General features: G+C 40.2%; 1 long non-coding RNA gene across 1 annotated transcript in view; it reads left to right on the top strand.

Annotated features, from left to right (window-relative positions):
- The first annotated feature begins 510 nt into the window (after positions 1 to 510).
- The window catches only part of LOC113113468 (uncharacterized), a 41185-nt gene continuing 20433 nt past the window's right edge, over positions 511 to 21262 (top strand). The window contains exons 1-2 of the long non-coding RNA XR_003293591.1: positions 511 to 599; positions 718 to 893. This is a non-coding gene — a long non-coding RNA (uncharacterized LOC113113468). The remainder of the gene's footprint in view (positions 600 to 717; positions 894 to 21262) is intronic.

Here is a 21262-nt window from a genome sequence, read left to right as displayed (position 1 = left end):
CTAGTCCTATATGAGCAATAAAACTGTGATGTATCAAATATGATGCAAAACAAAAAAAAGTTTAAAGATTCAATAAACTATTAACAATGATTGTTGATATTATTATTATTATTATTATTATTATTATTATTATTATTATTATTATTATTATTATGTCAGGCTTAACAAGTAAAAAGATGCAGGTAATCTGGTAGAACTCAAGCAAAGGGATTGCCATTCAGCCTACTGTATTACCACACTGTATTGTATTGTAGTAGAAATTCAGAGGTCTAACTTTAGCTTTAAAGCTATTACACACGCCTCCTGAACATGCCCCCAAATAGCTGAAACTCAGCAATGTTACACAACATCAGAGCACAGCTCTTTGTAAGTGTCTTGGTTTCAAACACATTGTTTCACTTACAGTATTTTTTTTCCCCCTCTGAATCCCAAAAGGAAGTTCAAAAGGCGTGATTCCCTCTTACAAAACCACATCTCATTGCCAGCTTTTCCTCAATGAGAGCAAAGTATTTCAAGTCTAAAGAAGAGGTGGTTGTGTTGCGTCGAGGGAAGATTACATATCAAGATCTTCCTGTGCGTGGGTTTGCATTAAGATGATGGTAGGTCTTATCATGCACAGGATGACTGTACTTCCATAAAACAATATGTAAATATCTTGTCTGAACAGTTAAATGTTTCATAAGGATTTTTCTGACACATTGAGATGTGTGTCTTTAGACATTTTAGGGAACTCTTTACTGTAGCTGTCAAAGTGGTATCATCCCAAGTCAAGAAATCCACCAGTGAAGAATTGCAGATGTGGGGTGTAGGACAAGTGGATCACTCAGACTAAACGGACATGAAGGAAATAAACGTCAGGCGGTCTGTCATCTGCAGGTTGAAACACACTGAAGGTAAGTTCTGCTTGATGATACACTGTTGTCCAGACTGTCAGCATGCATGTTTGAGGTTCTGTCACATACCTCCACCAATACATCAAAGTCATCAGAGCTCTGTACAGTTGATGTGGGATGAAAAATATGTAGCTTTCTGAGACTGTTACAACCTGGAAACTAATACAGTTGATGGAATATGGCTAGATTACTTAATATTATTTTCAGAAATGTAAGAATTATTTTTAGTTTATTTTTATTTTTGACTGATTCAGAAACTGTAAGTTCTAAAGGTTACAGTTTGTTTGTGGTACATCAAATACCATTAATATGGAAGTAGACTGATTGAATCATTTAATTGTTACACATGTAAAACACTTACTATTATAACAATACATTATGCATAATTGCATGCAAGTAACCCTAAACCAAACCCTAATCCCAACCCTAACCATATGGCAAATACATGTAGTAAATAATATTGCTCAGTACTTAAATGTATAATTACACTGTAACAACTCTTAAGGGGAAACCAATAGGAAAGGTACTTGAAACATACATTCTCTGCCAGGACTTTCTTCAATAATCCATATCCATTATTCATAGTTTAATTAAAAAAATTAAAGCATAATTCAAAATACAAATTGGTGGAAAAAACAAACAAATAAATAAATAATATTAAAAACTAGATAGACCAGATTATATGTGGATTTGTCAAAATTTTGATTTATAGTAGTTATATGTGGTTATAGTTTTCTTTTGATTTGCTGAGAGCCATGGTATACTCCTAAAACGGTTAAACTGATGCTGTCTAACTGAGGATTGCTCTAAATGACTTTAAAACGACTGATAATTAAAGTCCATGGCCAATGACTAAGAGTGTTTGCATTACTGGGGTCTGCATTTCATAGCACAAAATAGCTAGACATTTTAAGACGAAGGTATAGATTCTGCCTCCTCCAGCATTTTGACAATGCAAAACATTTTGTTTGTCAGCAAATATCGTCTAACACCAATAGACACAGAGAAATGAGCAAGAGAAATAAGCAGAGATTGGCATAATCATGGGCATGCCTATTTTCATTAGTGTTGCTCAAATGGGGTAATATATTTCCAAATTAAAGGCATCAACATCCGTTTATAGCTGGAATGTAATAAGTTAAAATACAATAAAAGGCACCTGCTGATTGGCAAAATAATTTTCAATTTAGTCTGATGAGGAACATTTCCATTTAAACTGTCATTAAGTGGAGCAGCATGATTACAAAACAACTATGCCCATGGCAAAGAACACATTACAATGAAACAGGGCCACATTCGGTTGAAAGAAATCCAAAACGAAGGTCTTCATATCAATAGAGAAGGTACCATTTTCTCATTTTATTTCATTCAAATCTTTGGAGAACTCTGTTCCATTGAGAACATGTTCCCATCAATAAAACGTCCCATCTTTATTGTCTTTAGGACTCCTGCCTGTGATGCTGAAGTTTGTCAATGCCCTCTAGGTAACAAAGTATGGAAGAGATTCATGAGTGCACTTCAGCAGGTAAAACAATTCTTGTGATAGAGTTTCCCAATTATTAATGCATGAGCAGAAGCAAGATTGTAAATAGCTCATATTGTTGAAGCCGTGGTGTCATGGTGTGTTTTAAGTAATAGTTCACCCAAAAATGTACATTTCCTGACAATTTACTAACCTTCAGGGCATCCAAGATATAGATCAGCTGATTCAATCAGGACAGATTTGGAGAAATGTTGCATTTCATCACTTGCTCGCCAATGGATCCTCTGCAGTGAATGGGTGCCGTCAGAATGACAATCCAAACAACTATTACAAACATTTATTAGTAATCCACATGACTTCAGTCCATCAACAAATGTCATGTAAAGATACATTTATGTAAAAAAAAAAAAAAAAAAAACATCATTAATATACAGTATAACTTTAAACTGTCACTTCTGGCTAATACTAGTCAATAATCTACAGTATAATAACACTTACTCGGTAGTGAAAAAAAAAAAAAAAAAAAAAAATGTTTTAGATTTGTAAATGTAACCAATACCTGTATATTTCTCTCCTAATTCATACGAGGTAACTTTTTACTGAAGAAAACAATGTTATAGATAGATGACTCATATTTTAGACGAAAACAATAGTTTGAAGTTAAAAATAGCTTGATTGTTCTGTTTATAGTATTTTTTTTTTTTTTTTTCACTTCACAAGATATTATTTGTTGAATTGGAGTGGTGTTCATTACTCATGGATTACTGTAATGTGCCTTTATGCAGTTTGGACCCTAATTCTGATGGTACCCATTCACTGCAGAGGATCCATTGGTGAGCAAGTGATGTAACGCTAAACTTCTCTAAATCTAAGAAATCAAACTATTTTTAAAAGATCAATTAAAATTATTCTTTATGACACTTTGTATTCCATTTTAAATGTTTAATTGTAATATAGTACAACCCAACACAATAAAATGAAAAGAAACTTTATTCTTACTAACTTTAACACTAAATTTGAATTATGCTCCTGCCTTTATTGACCTTCAGTAGACAGCAGTTTAGATGATAAATTATTAAATGCAGCTGCCTTTAGGTGTAAATGTCACTGCATTTTATCAGTGTAATAGTGTTTTCTCTTTGGATCAAATTAGTACATACTGTAACGACAGATAAAAGAGGAGGAAGCAATTGCAGGCAATCAGATGTTGTTTATTGATAAAGAGTGTCCAGAGTGTTGGCAATGGCAAGGAAGGTCTACGGTGGCGTGAGAAGAGCGGGATTGTGAAGTCAGCGGTGCAGGTGAAGGTGGTCAATGGTTGGAACCAGGAACAGACCGGAACACTGACACGCGGACGACAACACGAATCCAAACCAGCACACAAACACGGAGGACGGTAATCCAGCTAGTGCATGGAGACATAAGAGAGGATCTGACAACAGAGAGAGAGCGAGGTGAGTATAAGTAGCAGAGGTATGATGACGATCAGCTGGAGCGAGACAATCAACACCCAGGTGATGACAATCAACTAAACGAGCACATGGAGACAACGTAAGTACAAAAACAATAACAAAACATGACACAGAGGAAACACTGGATTTCCTACCGTGACAGTACCCTCTCCCCTAGGACGTCACCTGACGTTCCCAGCCTGCTTTACCTGTAGATTGTAATCATCTATAAGGTGGTGATCCAATATGTCCCGAGCAGGAACCCAGCTCCTCTCCTCCGGACCGTAACCTTCCCAATCCACCAAGTACTGAAAACCGCGTCCCCTCCGTCTAGAGTCCAGAATACGATTAACCAAATAGGTGGTTTCCCCATTAACGAGACGAGGCGGGGGGGGAACCGGAGCAGGCGGATTAAGACGGGAAGAAATCACCAATTTAATTTTGGAGACGTGGAACACGGGATGAATCCTCCTGTACGCCGGAGGAAGGCTAAGACGCACGGTTACCGGATTAATAATCTTGGTAATAGAAAACGGGCCAATAAATTTGGGAGCAAGTTTGTTAGAAACGGACCGCATAGGAATATTCTGGGTAGAAAGCCACACTCTTTGACCGACGACGTAACGGGGAGGCTTCGACCGGTGGCGATCGGCCTTAGCCTTGGTGCGCGACCTAGCCTGGAGCAGAGCTCTGCGAGCTCTGGTCCAGGTGCGGTGACACCTCTGGACTAATGCGTGTGCGGAGGGGACCGAAACCTCGGATTCCGTACTGACAAAATTAGGTGGTTGGTACCCTAAACTACACTTAAATGGAGACATGCCCGTAGATGACACTGGCAAAGAATTGTGTGCGTACTCCACAACTGAGAGTTGCTGACACCAGGACGAAGGATTATTGGAAACCAAACATCGCAAAACCCTCTCGACATCCTGATTGGCTCGTTCGGTTTGACCATTGCTCTGGGGATGGAACCCGGAAGAAAGACTAACAGTCGCTCCTAACAATTTACAAAATTCTCGCCAAAATTTGGACACAAATTGGGGACCCCTGTCAGAAACCACGTCTGTCGGGAGGCCATGTATGCGGAAGACGTGGTCAATGACAGCTACCGCTGTTTCCTTGGCTGAAGGTAATTTGGGCAAGGGAATAAAATGAGTCGCCTTCGAGAACCGGTCCACTACGGTTAAAATCACCGTATTGCCTTTAGAGGGCGGGAGGGCGGTGATAAAATCTAGCGAAATGTGGGACCAGGGTCTTGAAGGGACAGACAGCGGTAAGAGTAACCCATCTGGAGGTCGATTGGAAGTCTTACCAATAGCGCAAACTGAACAGGCCAAGACGAAATCGTGGACGTCACGAGCCATACCAGGCCACCAAAATCGTTGCTTGACCAGAAATCTAGTTCTACTAACCCCTGGGTGACAAGCAACACTGGAACAATGACCCCACTGGAGAACGTCTGACCGTAACCTCTCCGGCACAAACAATCGGTTCGGTGGGCAACGAGCCGGGGGCGTTACCCCTTCTAAGGCGGTCAACACCTTCGATTCGACCTCCCACCTGAGCGCGGAGATAATGATGGTCCCCGGTAAAATGGGCTCGGGAGTAGCAGTACGATCGGAACGCTCAAAAAGACGGGATAAAGCATCGGGTTTGATGTTTTTGGAACCCGGCCGGTAAGAAAGTGTAAAATCGAAACGACCGAAAAACAATGCCCACCGAGCCTGCCTGGAGTTAAGTCTTTTGGCGGTTCTAATGTATTCGAGATTCTTATGGTCCGTCCATACAATGAAAGGTACACCCGACCCCTCAAGCCAGTGACGCCATTCTTCCAGTGCAAGTTTGACTGCCAACAACTCTCGATTGCCAATGTCATAATTAACTTCTGCAGGAGATAAACGGTGAGAATAATACGCGCACGGATGCACCTTTCCGTCTGAGGATGCGCGTTGGGATAACACTGCTCCTACCCCCACCTCTGACGCGTCGACCTCCACTATGAATTGACGTGAGCGATCAGGGGTGACGAGAATGGGAGCTGAAACAAAGCAGCTTTTCAGTTTGGCAAACGCAGCCTCAGCTGCGTCTGACCACCTGAACGTCAAACTAGGGGAGGTCAAGGCGGTCAGAGGAGCGGCTAGTTGGCTGAAATTGCGAATGAAACGCCGGTAAAAATTGGCGAACCCCAGAAATCTCTGCAGGGCCTTGCGAGACTCTGGGGATGGCCAATTTACCACAGCCTTAACCTTCTCAGGATCCATGCGAACACCCTCAGTCGAAATGATGTGTCCTAGAAAAGAAACAGACTGTGCATGAAAAACGCATTTCTCCGCCTTGACAAACAATCCATTCTCTAGCAACCGCAGAAGCACTCGTCGTACGTGTTGCACGTGTTCCTGGAGAGACGAAGAAAAAATCAATATGTCATCCAGGTAAACATATATGAACAGATCGACCATGTCTCGCAACACGTCATTAACGAGTGCTTGAAAGACTGCCGGCGAGTTGGTTAGCCCGAACGGCATAACGCAGTACTCAAAATGGCCTCTAGGGGTGTTAAAGGCAGTCTTCCACTCATCCCCCTCCCTGATGCGGACCAAATGATAAGCATTACGTAAGTCCAATTTAGTGAAAATGGACGCTCCCTGCAACCTCTCAAAAGCTGAAGACATAAGCGGCAAAGGATAGGTATTCTTTACCGTTATGTTGTTCAGCCCTCGGTAGTCAATGCAAGGTCGCAAGGATCCGTCCTTCTTTCCCACAAAAAAGAACCCCGCCCCCGCTGGAGAAGAGGAAGGGCGGATAAACCCCGTTGCTAGAGAACTGGATATATATTTCTCCATGGCCGCCGTCTCTGGAACAGACAAAGAATATAACTTGCCCTTAGGCGGAGAAGTACCTGGCAATAACTCTATCGCACAGTCATAGGGACGATGAGGAGGAAGAGAATCAGCACGAGACTTACTGAACACCTCCTTCAGGTCGTGGTACTCCGCGGGCACGCTAGCCAAATCCACTGCTTCCCCCTGAAACACAGACTCAGAAACATTAACACCAGCAGACAAAAGACAAGACAAATGACATTCCTCGCTCCAGCTAACCACAGATCCAAGGCGCCAATTGATGCTGGGGTTGTGTTTCTGAAGCCAGGTGTGACCGAGAACGATGGGGGATTGAGGTGAGTCCGTAATGTAAAATGATATCTCCTCAGTATGATTGCCAGATGTGGTGAGGGAAACAGGTAAGGTGGTCTGAGTGATGACTGGTAGTCTGTGTCCATTGAGAGCAAAGGGTGCAATGGGGTGTTTGAGGGAGGTGAGAGGAATGTTAAGCTTACTAGCGAACTGGAAGTCCATGAAATTACCCTCTGCCCCAGAATCCAACAAGGCGTGATGCTCGAGTGCGTGGGTGGACCACCGTAGACTCACCGGAAGGAGTGTCGATGTAGATGAGGTCTTTCTGGCAGAGATCCCACCCGATAGTAGCCTCCGTCTTACTATCGGGCTTGGTCTTTTACCGGACAACGCTGGATGTGATGTTCTTGACTGCCGCAGTATAAACATAGTCCCAGGGATCTCCGCCTGATCCTCTCCTCCCGGGAGAGCCGAGCTCGCCCCACCTGCATGGGTTCAGGATCTCCCGGTGGGCTGACCGCAACATCTGAGCGCTGATACTGAGCCTCCGGTCTGTTCGCGAGAACTGCTCTCCCCCTCCGTCTGGTGGCTTGATCGAGTCGATTCTCCACTCTGATGGTTAGGTCAATCAGACTGTTGAGAGAAGTGGGGAGCTCGACGGCGCGGATCTCCTGTTGGATGCGGTCAGCCAACCCATGCAGGAAGTGATCCCACTGCGCCTCCTCGTTCCACTTACACTCCGCCGCCAGGGTGCGGAACTCAATCGAATAATCGGAAACGGACCTTTCCCCCTGACGTAGGTCCGTGAGAAGCCAAGCCGCTTCCCTCCCGGCGGCGGATCGGTCGAAGACCCGTCTCATCTCTTCCGAAAGTGCGTGGAACGAGGCACAGCAGCTGTCTTGGTTCTCCCACACCGCCGTCCCCCAGAGGGCAGCCCTTCCCGTAAGTAGAGATAAGACGAATGCCACCTTCATTTCCTCGGTGTAGAACGTGCGGGGCTGCAGGGCGAAGTGCAGAGAACAATGAGACAGAAATGATCGACAGAACTCTGGCTCACCCGCATATTTCTCCGGGATGGGGAGGCGTGGTTCGGGCTGGGAAATCCCCCCGGAGACGATCGGCGGTGTGGGTGGCGTGGGAGGCGCAGCGGGTGACGATTGTTGTTGTTGTTGCGTCTGGAGAACGAGCTCGGACACCTTCGTCACCATTGCTTGGAAGGCTCGACCCATCTCATCTATCGCCTTGTCTTGGCGATCCATACGACCCACAGCTCGTTGCAGAAATTCTTCGAGATGAGATGGGGAGCGATCGCCTGCTGCTTCCATGATGGTCAGATCCTACTGTAACGACAGATAAAAGAGGAGGAAGCAATTGCAGGCAATCAGATGTTGTTTATTGATAAAGAGTGTCCAGAGTGTTGGCAATGGCAAGGAAGGTCTACGGTGGCGTGAGAAGAGCGGGATTGTGAAGTCAGCGGTGCAGGTGAAGGTGGTCAATGGTTGGAACCAGGAACAGACCGGAACACTGACACGCGGACGACAACACGAATCCAAACCAGCACACAAACACGGAGGACGGTAATCCAGCTAGTGCATGGAGACATAAGAGAGGATCTGACAACAGAGAGAGAGCGAGGTGAGTATAAGTAGCAGAGGTATGATGACGATCAGCTGGAGCGAGACAATCAACACCCAGGTGATGACAATCAACTAAACGAGCACATGGAGACAACGTAAGTACAAAAACAATAACAAAACATGACACAGAGGAAACACTGGATTTCCTACCGTGACACATACTGTATCCCTCAAGCTTCTGAATAGAGAGATACATCCCAAAACATTTGTTCTCCTGTACACACACACACACACACACACACACACACACACGCACACTCACATGTCCACAGTATAAAGTATATATATATACTGTATATGTTGTTAATTATGGAAAACTAATATTACCACTCCACTGAAATCCTAATCCTTCCTTGTGTTCGAAGTAGGCGGGAAATCTGAACTAAAAATACAACTTTAGAGGACGTTGATAGCAGTGGTGGGGCTATAATTAAGTTTCTAGCATGTCCATTTTCAATGCGATGATAGAAGGAGTGTTTATTAAAACAAACACAGGATTTAGTTAGTAATTTAAAAAAAGAAAAAAAAAAGAAAGTGTGCATTTATTTATGCATGAGTCTTTTTAAAGAACATTTACTTTTCTTGATCACTTTTTTTTCTTTTTTCTTTCAAGGTAAACTTTACAAGAAGCCCATTTTAGATAGCTGTACTGTTAATTGTGAATGATTTGCTCAATGAAAATATAACTATCCTAATAGAACTTTGTCAAGTAGACAACATATTTAATTTTGAGTTGAATGAAAACAAAGCTGTGAGAAATAGAAGTACAGTCCCCTGTTGGTTTTGTAGTCAACTCGGTCACTTTTTTTTTTTTTTTTTTTTTTTGGAAATGCTTTGAAAATTAATGTGTTCAGTGTTTGCAAACTTAGCAATCAACACCATGGTATACACCAGCGTAATCTGAACTGACTATACTTCTGCCCCTCAGAGTCTTGTTTTCATTCATGTCTAATTTAATATGGCGTCTACCCGGAAAAAAAGGGCCATAGGAGCCCTGAGTTAAATCAAGTGTATCAAATATAACTGAACAGACATAACGAACACTCAAGGGCTAATTCAGTAAACAATGCCACTGCATCTTATTTACTAACCACCCGCTAAATCACTCAATCGCTTTAACCATCTGCACTCATACAACGCTGTATTTAAACGAAATCATTACGATTTCATATTATTCTAAATTGTCCCTCTTCCCAAAAAGTCACTATTTGTCCTGTGCAGTTAGTGTTGTGCTATTACTGACCACAAACAAACAAACATAAATAAATAAATAAATAAATAAATAAATAAATAAAAACAATCTTATGTCCACCAAAGCTGCTTTTATTTGATCATAAATTCAGTGAAAATAGTAATGTTTGTACATTGTACATTGATGACATGACCATTGAGATCACATGATCATTCAGAAACTATTCTAACATGATGACTTGCTGCTCAAGAAACATTTATTTGATATCTTAATATATAAATGTATAACATTAAACATTGCTTTACCACCACCTTTGAATAATTCAGTGTTCTTTTGCTAAATAAATATTAATTTCTTTACATATTTAATCAATCCATATATATCAATCTTACTGACCTCCCAAATATTTTGGTATATATATTTGACATTAAGTGCATCATTAAGTGCATCAGAGCTGTTTCAGATGATTCAGGTTCCAGAAACAGTAAAGTATGCAGATAGGAGTAGTCTGGTGCAAAATTGTAATATCTAATATGCAAAATTGATTTTGTTCCACTGAAATAAATGCAATATTGACCATGTGTGTGTCATTTCATGATTTGTATAAACATTTTATCGAAAGTAATTCAGATGGCATGTCAGAATCGAAATGTTATCAGCAGATGCAGTTCTTTATTATTTAAAGTTATTTAAAGAAAGTAAGATTTTCACTGTAAATATGCATTGTACTTGGGATCCCTAAACATTCTTGTAACCTTGAAAACTTAAAGCGAAACCAAAGCAGACATACACAGACAGCATGGCACGCTTATGCATGCTTCAGAAGTTTGGATCTGAGAACTAGGTCTCCAGTCCAGTTTTCACCAGTTTTCTGTGCACAAAGCACGTCCAGGTCCCCAGCCACCTCATCCTGGTATCACACTTATTTTTAAAATCACACCACCACCGTCATTCTCTCTTTCCAGTAAAGCCTGCTGCTATGGTAACAGCAATGTTCAGAACAATTAGGCTCCTGTTTTGACACAGAGAGCAGGTCTTTGTCAGAGAACAGATGTGCATATCACTTTGGAAAATGCCGACCCGAGAAATAAGAAACGAACACGCAAATGAAGATGCCACGGAAGGTGCCGGAGTGACTGGGCTTTGTTCTTCAATTGCTCTTAATACAGCCCTTTCTTCATGCACGGTGTGAATATTATCTGAACGTAGCACATTTCCTTCAAAAGTACATAGATGTCAGGGAGCCCAGTGAGGTGACCAAAGTGGGCCGCTTCCATCTCTGGTTCTAGGTTTATGTAAGAGCCATCTGCTTCAATTAGAAGTCATTGTGTTTGTGTTGGTGAGTGGGAGGTAATACAGCATATAATAACTGGTAATTGTGTGGTGTGAGCTGTTTGTTGAAAAGGATGCAGCCAAACCAGCCACTGTATATTCACATTGTCCTTCCTTTGTGGTGAGTATTGGCTAAACACTACTGTTCAGTGAGAAAATCAGAGACAAAAAATTGTTTCTTACGAGACTAAGAGCTGAAGTTTACAATATGATGAAGGCCGAAAGTTCATACATTTCTTAAATATTCATGAGCTATGTTTGAAAAGAGGTTTGCTTAGTTGTATCAAATGTGGATTTTGTTGGACTTCAAATCTTAAAATCATGGTTTAATTTTTTTTAAAAGGCCTCTTAAGTGTACTTACAGAAAGATTAATCTCATTTATCTTTTTTCTTTTTTAATCTCAGACTGTTCCATAACACACATGGGAACACTTATACAAATGTTTTAAGGCACATTTTAAATTAGATAGATTGTAAAAAAATAAATAAATAATCTTATTTAATTCTTTAAAGAAATGCATTTTTTTTTCTGTATTGACTAACATACATTTTAAAGTTAATATATGTTCTGAATTGCTGCTTTGTCATTACGTTTACAAACAATGCCATGCAAGTTTCTATAGAAATTAGATTACATTAAAATATGTGTTCGTTTACCAAAAATGCACACAATTTAACCATTTATGAAAAACAAAATAATTAATTATGAAATTACACAAAGCTACATAAGCAGGTCAACAAATCACTCTTAAGATCAAGTAATTGCATTTAATATTAATTTAAACTATAATGGATTTTATACTGTACTTCAGTATATTGTTTTAAAACATATTATTTCTTAAAAGTATACTTAAGTTCACTTCTTTTTCACAGAGGAAGACTTTTAAAAACATCATGTTTTGATGCTGTAGCCTACATCTTTAAAATCAAATAATTCTAAGCAGTATCATGATAAAATTCATGTTTATTAAAATAAAACGTGATGACTTTTAAGGTGAAATGCTTTAATTATATATAACTTTTCCATTTCCCATCTAAAATCCAGCATTCTCTGCGACCGTTTTTATGACGCAATTATGATTTCAGTAGAATACAGTACTTCCTGCTAATAAAGTGTTTCATAACTTTCTGAAGTTTTTGACATAATTGGCCCTATCCGGCACAAGGCACAGTGCAAGTGTTTTTGCTAGTTTCTGCACAAAGTAATTCTCATTTTCCCATCCTGTGCCACGTTGTTTAACTAGCAAATGAGTTTGTGATCATTTTGGGCATGCTGGTGTGTTCAGGCGCATGGTTGGCGCGTTGCTATTTTGAAGAACTGAAAATAGACTGTGTCATAGACCAACTCAAACCTGGTCTGGTCTTAAGTCAATGGTGCACTATCATGTATTTATTTATTTAATTATTATTATTATTTTATTTAAAGAGCGCATTAGTAGAAAATGCGCTACTGGCCGGGTCCACAACGCACGTTCACTGTGCTTATTACATACAGGGACATGCAGCAGTGCACAAACATGCCAAATATTTAAAATTAAAGGATTACAGTGTAAATTAATTGTGTAAATAATTGTGTAGGCTACATAAATATAAAATGTCATAATACATTTTTAAACCATGTCCTTAGATTGTTCAAATATGGCTCATTACCTGGGGGGTGCCATGTTCGTTTTTGACAGCCAACAGCCTTTTGCATTAATGTTCAGACCCTTTCATAGTGTTGTTGTTTCTTTGTAAATTTGTCATGGGAATCTCACAACAGTTTTGACTTAGTCATTTAAAAGCAACAAAGAAGAGCCATTTGCTTTATGTTCTAAAGACACATCATTGACATGAGGGAATAGCATTTCTCTGAACTCAATTTTTTCATTGATTCTGAATATATTGCCTCATTCTATTAATTTCCTAAATGGTCTAAATTAACCAATTTCTGAGTAGTGAGGCATAGTGTCTGTAAGGCTGTCAAGACCCCTTGTTCCTTCAAAAAGGGTATTTTTAAGCATTTTACAGTTTTTATACACACACACACACACACACACACACACATATATATATATATATATATATATATATATATATATATATATATATATATATATATATATGTGTGTGTGTGTGTGTGTGTGTGTGTGTGTGTGTGTGTGTGTATATATAAAAACTGTAAAATGCTTAAAAATACCCTTTTTGAAGGAAGCAACGATTAATCTACTTTTTTAGATAAATAAATAAATAAATAAATACATACATACATAATTACATGGATTGAAATAGGGTTTTATTGACCTGAAATGCAACTTTAAATTTGGAACAACCTTAAAATGATTGTTTTGTTTTTTTTTCTTCTTAAAAAATGCAACTGAGATTAATAGCATTTCCTTGTATGGAAAATAGCAGCATTGACATTCACAAAAAAAGTCAATTTTCAAGTTGCTTAAGAGTAGTCTGATGTCCATAAGACTATATAATGGCAGAAGTCTCAGCTAAAAGCAAAAGATTTACATGTGCCTCTACAGTTTAAATGCACATGACCCTGTTGAGTACAACAACATTCATTCTTACATAATAACTGAAAATCTCAAAAGACTAATGGAAAATACTTTGATCAGATTATTTGCGGTCTTCTCTCTTTCGTATAATTGCCTCGTGTTTTATCATTACAATAATCATGCAGATGGAACAAAGCAGGGCAGCTATTGCATAAGAGGGGGCCACAGGTGGAGAGGCTCTCTGTGATGAGAGACCAGATGGAGGAGTTTCACACCTTTGACTTTCTCTCATTGTGAACAGAAATAAATAAATAAAAAGAAAAATCCTGAGAGCTCATCTTGGCAGTGTGTACTGCTGTTACTGTCATAGGTTTCTTCTTCTTCTTCTTCTTCTTCTTCTTCTTCTTCTTCTTCTTCTTCTTCTTCTTCTTCTTCTTCTTCTTCTTCTTCTTCTTCTTCTTCTTCTTCTTCTTCAGGCTTAAGGTTTTGGAATGGGAGATGGGGCAGAGGTCAAAGGCAGAAAGTGCCCCATCATGTGGAGGATTGACAGCGCATTATATTCTTGACTTTTTGCTTGTCTGTACATGTATGCTTGTGTTTGTTCTCAGAACTGCAAGTACTGCACGCCACATCTCTGGAGCCTTAAAGAAAACAAAACATGTAGAAAAGAAAATTATTCTAGAATATACAAAGTGTTTATTTCAATTATTTACACTACCAGTGAAAAGTTGGAAATTATTAATAGCAGCGTTATTAAAATAATTCCTATTTGCTCATCAAGTCGCATTTTGTAAATGAAAAATACAGTAAATACAGTTATTTGAAAAATATATATTAATGTTTTCTATTTTAAAATATAATTTATTCCTATGATGCAAAGCTGAATTTTCAACATCATTACTTCAGTTCCCCTTTGTAAAATTTGAACAATTTGAGAACGCCTTCAGCGTGCTCTGAATCGTGTGTGTAATCAGACCAATGGATGGGCGCAACGTCACGGATGGGTTGATGTGTAGCCAGGAAGCTATAGATGCAAATGAGGTAGAGACAATGGCACCTTTTGTCATTCAGCAAAGCATTATGTGTGCGTATGTCCATTATTTATTGTTGCCTGTCACCTTTACAAACTAAAAAGCAATGATCTATCTATATGGTTGCTTCGCTCGTGGTGGGCTCTCTTTGATGAGGGAGCCCTCCCTGCGGCTCTGGTCTGGCGATTGTGGTCATGGGGATTGCAGCTGGATCTGGTGTAGGGAATGGAGATGGGTCCTTTTCTTCTCCCTCTGCCACTGGATCCAGTGCCACCTCCCAGGAATGTCCCCCCGAGAAGCAGACAAAACCTGTTAAAAACAAGTTAGAGCAGCGTTTTTTTTTTTTTTTTTTTTTTCGGTCCAAGACTCTCCGTCCATGCCGTAGCTCACTGTATTTTCCCGATCTTCGCACTGAGGTGTCGAGATATGGGTCGAAACAATACTTGGTCCACCTCTTTAGCCCACCTCTCATTGATTTCTCTAACGTCACGGGATTAAATGAGTGCAGTTTTAGAGAGCGAAGACCCGGATTGAACAGATACTCATGAGCTATCTGTCTCCTGGTGTGGCATTATCCCTTAAAGCCCTGATACTGCCCAGCAAACAACTTCGTACCACTTCAGCACTGGTGGGCAATGGGTACACAGCAGCAGGTCAGGCTGGTGTATGCCTTTACATGATGACTGTTTTTCAGGGATACTAAGCAGACCTGCTTAAGGAGTTAGATGAGCATAAGGAAGTTAAAGCCAATGATATTAGTGAACTCTGGCGAACTGCTGATTTGTCTCTCAGCGACACAAAGCAATCAGGTCATTCAGTGGCAACCTTGGATGCCACAGAGAGGCATTTGTGGTTTGCTCTGTAAGACATCAAAGAGAAGGACAGGGTCGTCCTGCTTTATGCCCCACTTTCACCTTCTGGCATGTTCGGCAGGTCTCAGGAAGCTTGTAAACAAGTGGTGGCATTTCCTCCCTCGCCGCTCTCTAGCTCATGGGGCTGCTGGAAGGGAGCCGTGTGCATGCACATCATACAGAGAGGTGCAGAAAGTGAATGTCATGACTCACATGCCCCCACACAAACACGGATTGCGAAGGGAGCGACACTTATGGTCGGAGGCTTAGAAGCTGACGGTGAATCTGGGGACCATCCTTCTGGTTAAGAAGTATTCGACAAAGGAGCCCTGATGTTTGTGTCCCAGGCCTCCTGAGGGCAGCCCCAGCTGAGGAAGAGTGGTGTTCATCTCATAAAATGGTGCCTGTCTCTACTCAAAGCCCAGTGGAGGCCGAGCTGTTAACCCTGCCACCAGCAGTGCTTCAGGACACAGCAGTCTCCAGCGAGTGCACATCCCAGTGTCCACCCGGAAATGTTGCAGCTCTGGGGGGTCTCACTACCATTGAGGAAGTCTCATATTACACCAGAGGTCAGTCTCGAGAGACTGATTCCCTTAGACGATTGTCTGGCAGTGTGAAAGCTTCTGCCAAATACATCATGATGGGTCCTGCAGACTGTAGAAAGAGGATACAGAATTAATTTTGGTTCTCCTCCACCTCGTTTCAACAGGATCTTTTCCACGGTGGTGGGTCCTGGGCAGGCTCTGGTGTTACAACAAGTAAATAATATGTTCTCCTTAGTTCAGAAATATCATCTGCTTTAACTTCACCTTCATCTAGCTCTTTAAGTAAGTTGGCTTACTATGCCTGCAGCACAGCCATTGTGTGGAGACAAGCACCAGCCTGACCTGGGCCATGGACCCCTTTCCCAACAGCACTGAATTGGTTCGCAGCAGCATGGAAGGCAAGACCAGAGCTTTTAGAGATGATGCAGCTTTAGCAGCTATAACTGCTTACCATGCCCAACTCAGTGGTCAGTCTGTTGGATGATACTCCCTGGTTACACGTTTCCTCCACTGTTTGCTGAGGCTGAGGCCTGTATGATCCTGTGTTCCACCATGGGATCTGTCCATGGTCCTGGAGGCTCTCTGTAAAGATCTGAGGTTTCAGGTCAAGTTCTGACACTTTAGGTTGTCTTCTTGTTAGCTATCACTTCACTGAAGAGAGTCTGAGATTTGCTGGCCTTTTCAGTGGCCCCCTCCTTCCTAGACATTGCGCCCATCTTGGCCAAAGCTTTTTTTTGTACCCCAGGCTGGGATACATCCCTAAAGTGCCCTCCTTAGTGCCATGGCCTGTAGTACTGGGGTTTACAGGTTTTCTGTCCTCCCCGCTTTATGGAGCCTGACCAGCAGAAGCTAGCACTGAAGTGCGAACACTGGACACATATTCCCACAAAGCTGCCATGTGGAGGAAGTCACTGATTGTTTGTTTGTTATTGTCCTTCCCTCAGTACGCATTACTATTTCATATGAGTCCTCTGGCCTTCCCTCATCCTTAGAGGTCAAGGCTCACTCCACCCGAAGTGTTGCGCCCTCTAAGGCCTCACCTCACCTGCTTTTATAGCTTCCTGGTCACGTCACCCCATCTGTTACATCACCACCATTCATCGGTCTGATTAGACACACCATTCAGAGCACAGCATCGTCTTTCATTTTAAATCCGTCTGAAAATCCTGCATCAAATTTTGCCTTGCTTGTAAATGAATCCACAGTAAAATAAAAGTAAATAGAGGACCAAGTTATTATTTACACAGTCTGTAACTTCATTAAATATAAAAGGAACTTCGAACTGTGTCCTCTAGGGGTCGCTATGGGGAATGCCTCGTCGTGACCCGTGTCTGAAGCATACATTGAAAAAACACCAACAACATGGTGGCCGGCGACAGCCCATGACGTCATTACCAGATTGACTATAGTATAAATAGGCACCTGGAGAACACGTCATCCTGTTGTCTGCATCTGTGTCATCATTATTTGACACCTGATGACAAATATTCAGCATTTTTGTTTGGGGTGAAGAGCACGCACGCGGTGTCCTTAATGTAAAATCTAAAATGTGATACTATTACAGCCAATCAGAATATACTGAATGTTTAATGTAACAGTTATGAGTAGTGTGGTTTCATTACAAATATATATATATATATATATATATATATATATATATATATATATATATATATATATATATATATATATTCTGATGAAAAAACAAATTAATCTACATTTTGGATTGCCTAAAGATGAGTATATTTTCAGCAAATTTTTTTTTGGGGGTTTACTGTTCCTTTAAACAAATAATGTAAATAAATGAATGCAAATGAATAAACAAGACATAAATGGTCTCAGATGTAGGGCATTCATGTGCATTAGAAATGGAACAAAATCCCCAACAAACCTTTTACACCAGACTTTCCGAACATGCACAGTACACACAGCTGGCTCTTGAGCGTATGGAATTTCTCCATCAGATTTTGTAATTATGGTACATTGCCATTTAGTCAGCAGCAGCCAATCTGCAGCCTGAGTGCTCTCTGCAATTGATTACTGAGCTGCAGCAAACATATCAATGAGAAGAGATATGCCCTTGCACTGGCAGCCGCCCCCCTCTAGATTAATACACTATGTCACTCTCCGATATAGATCACCCATTCAAACACAACAATCCGGGCGAGTAAATGCTCCTCCCCCTGCTTCTTCTGTCACTTTCAGCAGCTGCCACACTTTAACCTTAACTCATAGGATATGACATCATACAAAAATGTGATTGATCAGGAAATTTCTCCAAATTTCACTTTGGCATATAACTATTATAAAATAGAGGGTGTTGTTGGCGCAGTGGATCAGACACATGCCTTTGGTGGGGGGAGACCCGGGTTTGAATCCACTGTGAGACACCAATGTGTCCCTGAACAAGACAAGTAACCCCTAATTGCTCCAGAGGTGTGCGACCTCTGACATATATAGCAATTGTAAGTTGCTTTGGATAAAAGCATGAATAAATGTAAATAAAATAGTGTGCACTATTTTGCAAGGCAATCTTACGACATAAAATTAGGTTAAATGAAATAGCTGTTAATTGTGTAGCAGATAAATATATGTTGGGTCATTCTTTTTTAATATATAAAAATAAAACATTTCAAGTCAATAAACTGCATTGTGCAACTTCATTGATGCATTTTAATATATACTGTGATTAAATTATGCTAATGTACTATAGGGCTGACAGTAATGGGAATGACAGTTTTACAATTCAATTTCAAGCTTTGTGCTCAAGCTTCATAAAAGTGCAAGGTGCTCTTGCAAAGAGAATTAAATGCTGATAATTCTATGGATATCCACTTTCTATCATCAAATGTTTACTTTACAAACCCTGGAATAAGGGTTAACAGTTTTTGATTATACATTACTGACAAATTAAACAAAAACATTAGATTATATGATACAAAACATAGACTGAGGATAATGATTCCATTGACAACCCTTTTAAAAATATTTTATGGAATAGTTAGTTACTTTAAATTATATTTAAAGATAAATATTATGGTAATACAAATGACACCTTTATTTTCATAAAAGTTCTAAATTTATTATAATTATAGAACAACTAATATTTTATATTTAATAAAAAGTATATGAACTTCAAATGATTCATAAACATTTTACATCTATAAAGATGTCCATATGCTGTTAATAATGAATGTATCATAATCTATCCAAATATACAACATTTTTGTCTTCTAAATAGAACCACAGTTTATTAATAATCAAAATACACTGATCAGGATCAGCTAAATTGAAGTCACTAATAATTATTCCCTTTAGCTCAAGAAAAGCTGTAATTCCTCTGTATTGTGTATTATTTAACTGGGATCAGTACATGTTTTATACAAGCTGATTTAATATCTTGTTTTTAAATGCAGATTATGTACTATGCACTTCAGGTTGTAAAATGTCAAGCCAATAACAGATAATATCAGCTACCAATAACATGAATCATGGGGAACAATATTTCTGCTCACAGATCCCATTTTGGGAACGTGTTTGAGTGTAAATACTGTTTACGGCCTGAGGAACCATGCCTGCTTATTTTACTGTAGCCTCCATATGAAGAAACTGAAAGAAATATGGAATATATTAAAGATATAGTCCCTACAGTACAGTGCTTATGCTGTTGGAGTATCACATCCTCATCACTCAGATTATGAAACACACATTTGCATACATTACACCCACTTCCAATCACACATGCTATGATAGTGTGTGTGCATGCATTTCATTATGTTAACACAAACACACACACACACAAGCATATATACACGTACTGTACAGAAACCATTGTGACTGGAAGTACACACTTTCCCCAAGGCAGGTACCACCTATGTCACCTGCAGCAGCATCATACATCGCTAAAGTCATTATACTGTACTGGCGCACGCACATAATCTGTTGTATTTTTAAGTCAAAGTGGCTCTACATAACAGAATTTGATTTTTTTTTTTTTTTTTTTTTTTTTTTTATCCTTGGTATGTTTAGGTATGTCGCAGAGAAAGGTGTCATTTCTCAGGACACCAATTTCACTGATATCTGTCAGGTAAAGGACATTTGTTATGCAAAAGTAAAATCACTTACAGGACATTTAACAACTGTTATGGGGGCAGCTGAATAGATGTAATCCATATCAATTTAGCATTTTAAGGCCTTATGCTAAATTATTTTTCATATGAGGCTTTTGCATAAAGTGTTTTCCAAAAGCCCAGCAGAAATCTCTGATCTCCAATGAATGCCTCTGTCATAACTAGAGCGATTAAAGGATATATTTCCTTCAAATGCAATTTATCTTTTCTCTTTAGCTTCAGCTGCATGGTGCATGAACAATCGTTTATAGTGTGGCTGTTAAGTGAAGCCAATATATGTATCTTTACATGTAGTATTTTGTTGTCTTCTAAAATATATTACAAAACATGAAAAGCCATTTTAAATGTAATTATTTAAATGTAACTAAATTATTCATAGAGTGATGGAAATGGTCAGCAACAATACTCAAGTAGGCTGTGGTGTTTAAATGATACTCAATTGGTAGAAAGTGGCCCAAAATGTGCCAAGAAAATAATAATAATAAAAAACAAATATTATATATAAATAATAAAACCACCCTGGAGGGGGCCTGCAGACAAAGTCCAGGGTGGTGACAAGAGGGACCTGGAGCAGTAGGAGAACAGCAGGACCCAGGCCACAGCCATAACAGCAGACCCATGGTGGAGCTGAAGCCAGAGCAACTGAGGACCAAGGTGGAGCTGACAGGAGGTAGAAGCGCAATGGAGCCGGTGGGACGAGGCGATGAGGTGCAGCCAGAAAAGAGGAGGCTATGGCGGGCTGATGACCAACCAATGTGGAGCCGGAGGGATGAGGGTTCCCATTGGAGCCGATGGATTGACAGGTTACGGTGGAGGCAAGGGAGCTAGGAGTCAGGTTGGATACTCCGACCCTGGCAAAGCTGGAAGATGGTGGGCTGAGGGTGAGCAGAGGGGCTGCCAGACGACACTGGTGGAGGAGGCTGGAGCGGGTGAGAACTACCTCAATTCTTCATGGCATAAATTCAACAATGTGTTGGTAACATTCCTCATAGATTTTGATTCATATTGGCATGATAGCATATGCAGATTTGTCAGCTGCACATTCATGATGCAAATCCCCATTCCACCACAACCCAAAGCTACTCTATTGGATTGAG

This window comes from Carassius auratus, chromosome 14 (assembly GCF_003368295.1).
Source record: "Carassius auratus strain Wakin chromosome 14, ASM336829v1, whole genome shotgun sequence".
NCBI lineage: Eukaryota > Metazoa > Chordata > Actinopteri > Cypriniformes > Cyprinidae > Carassius > Carassius auratus.
This window is presented reverse-complemented; position numbering and strand designations above follow the sequence as displayed.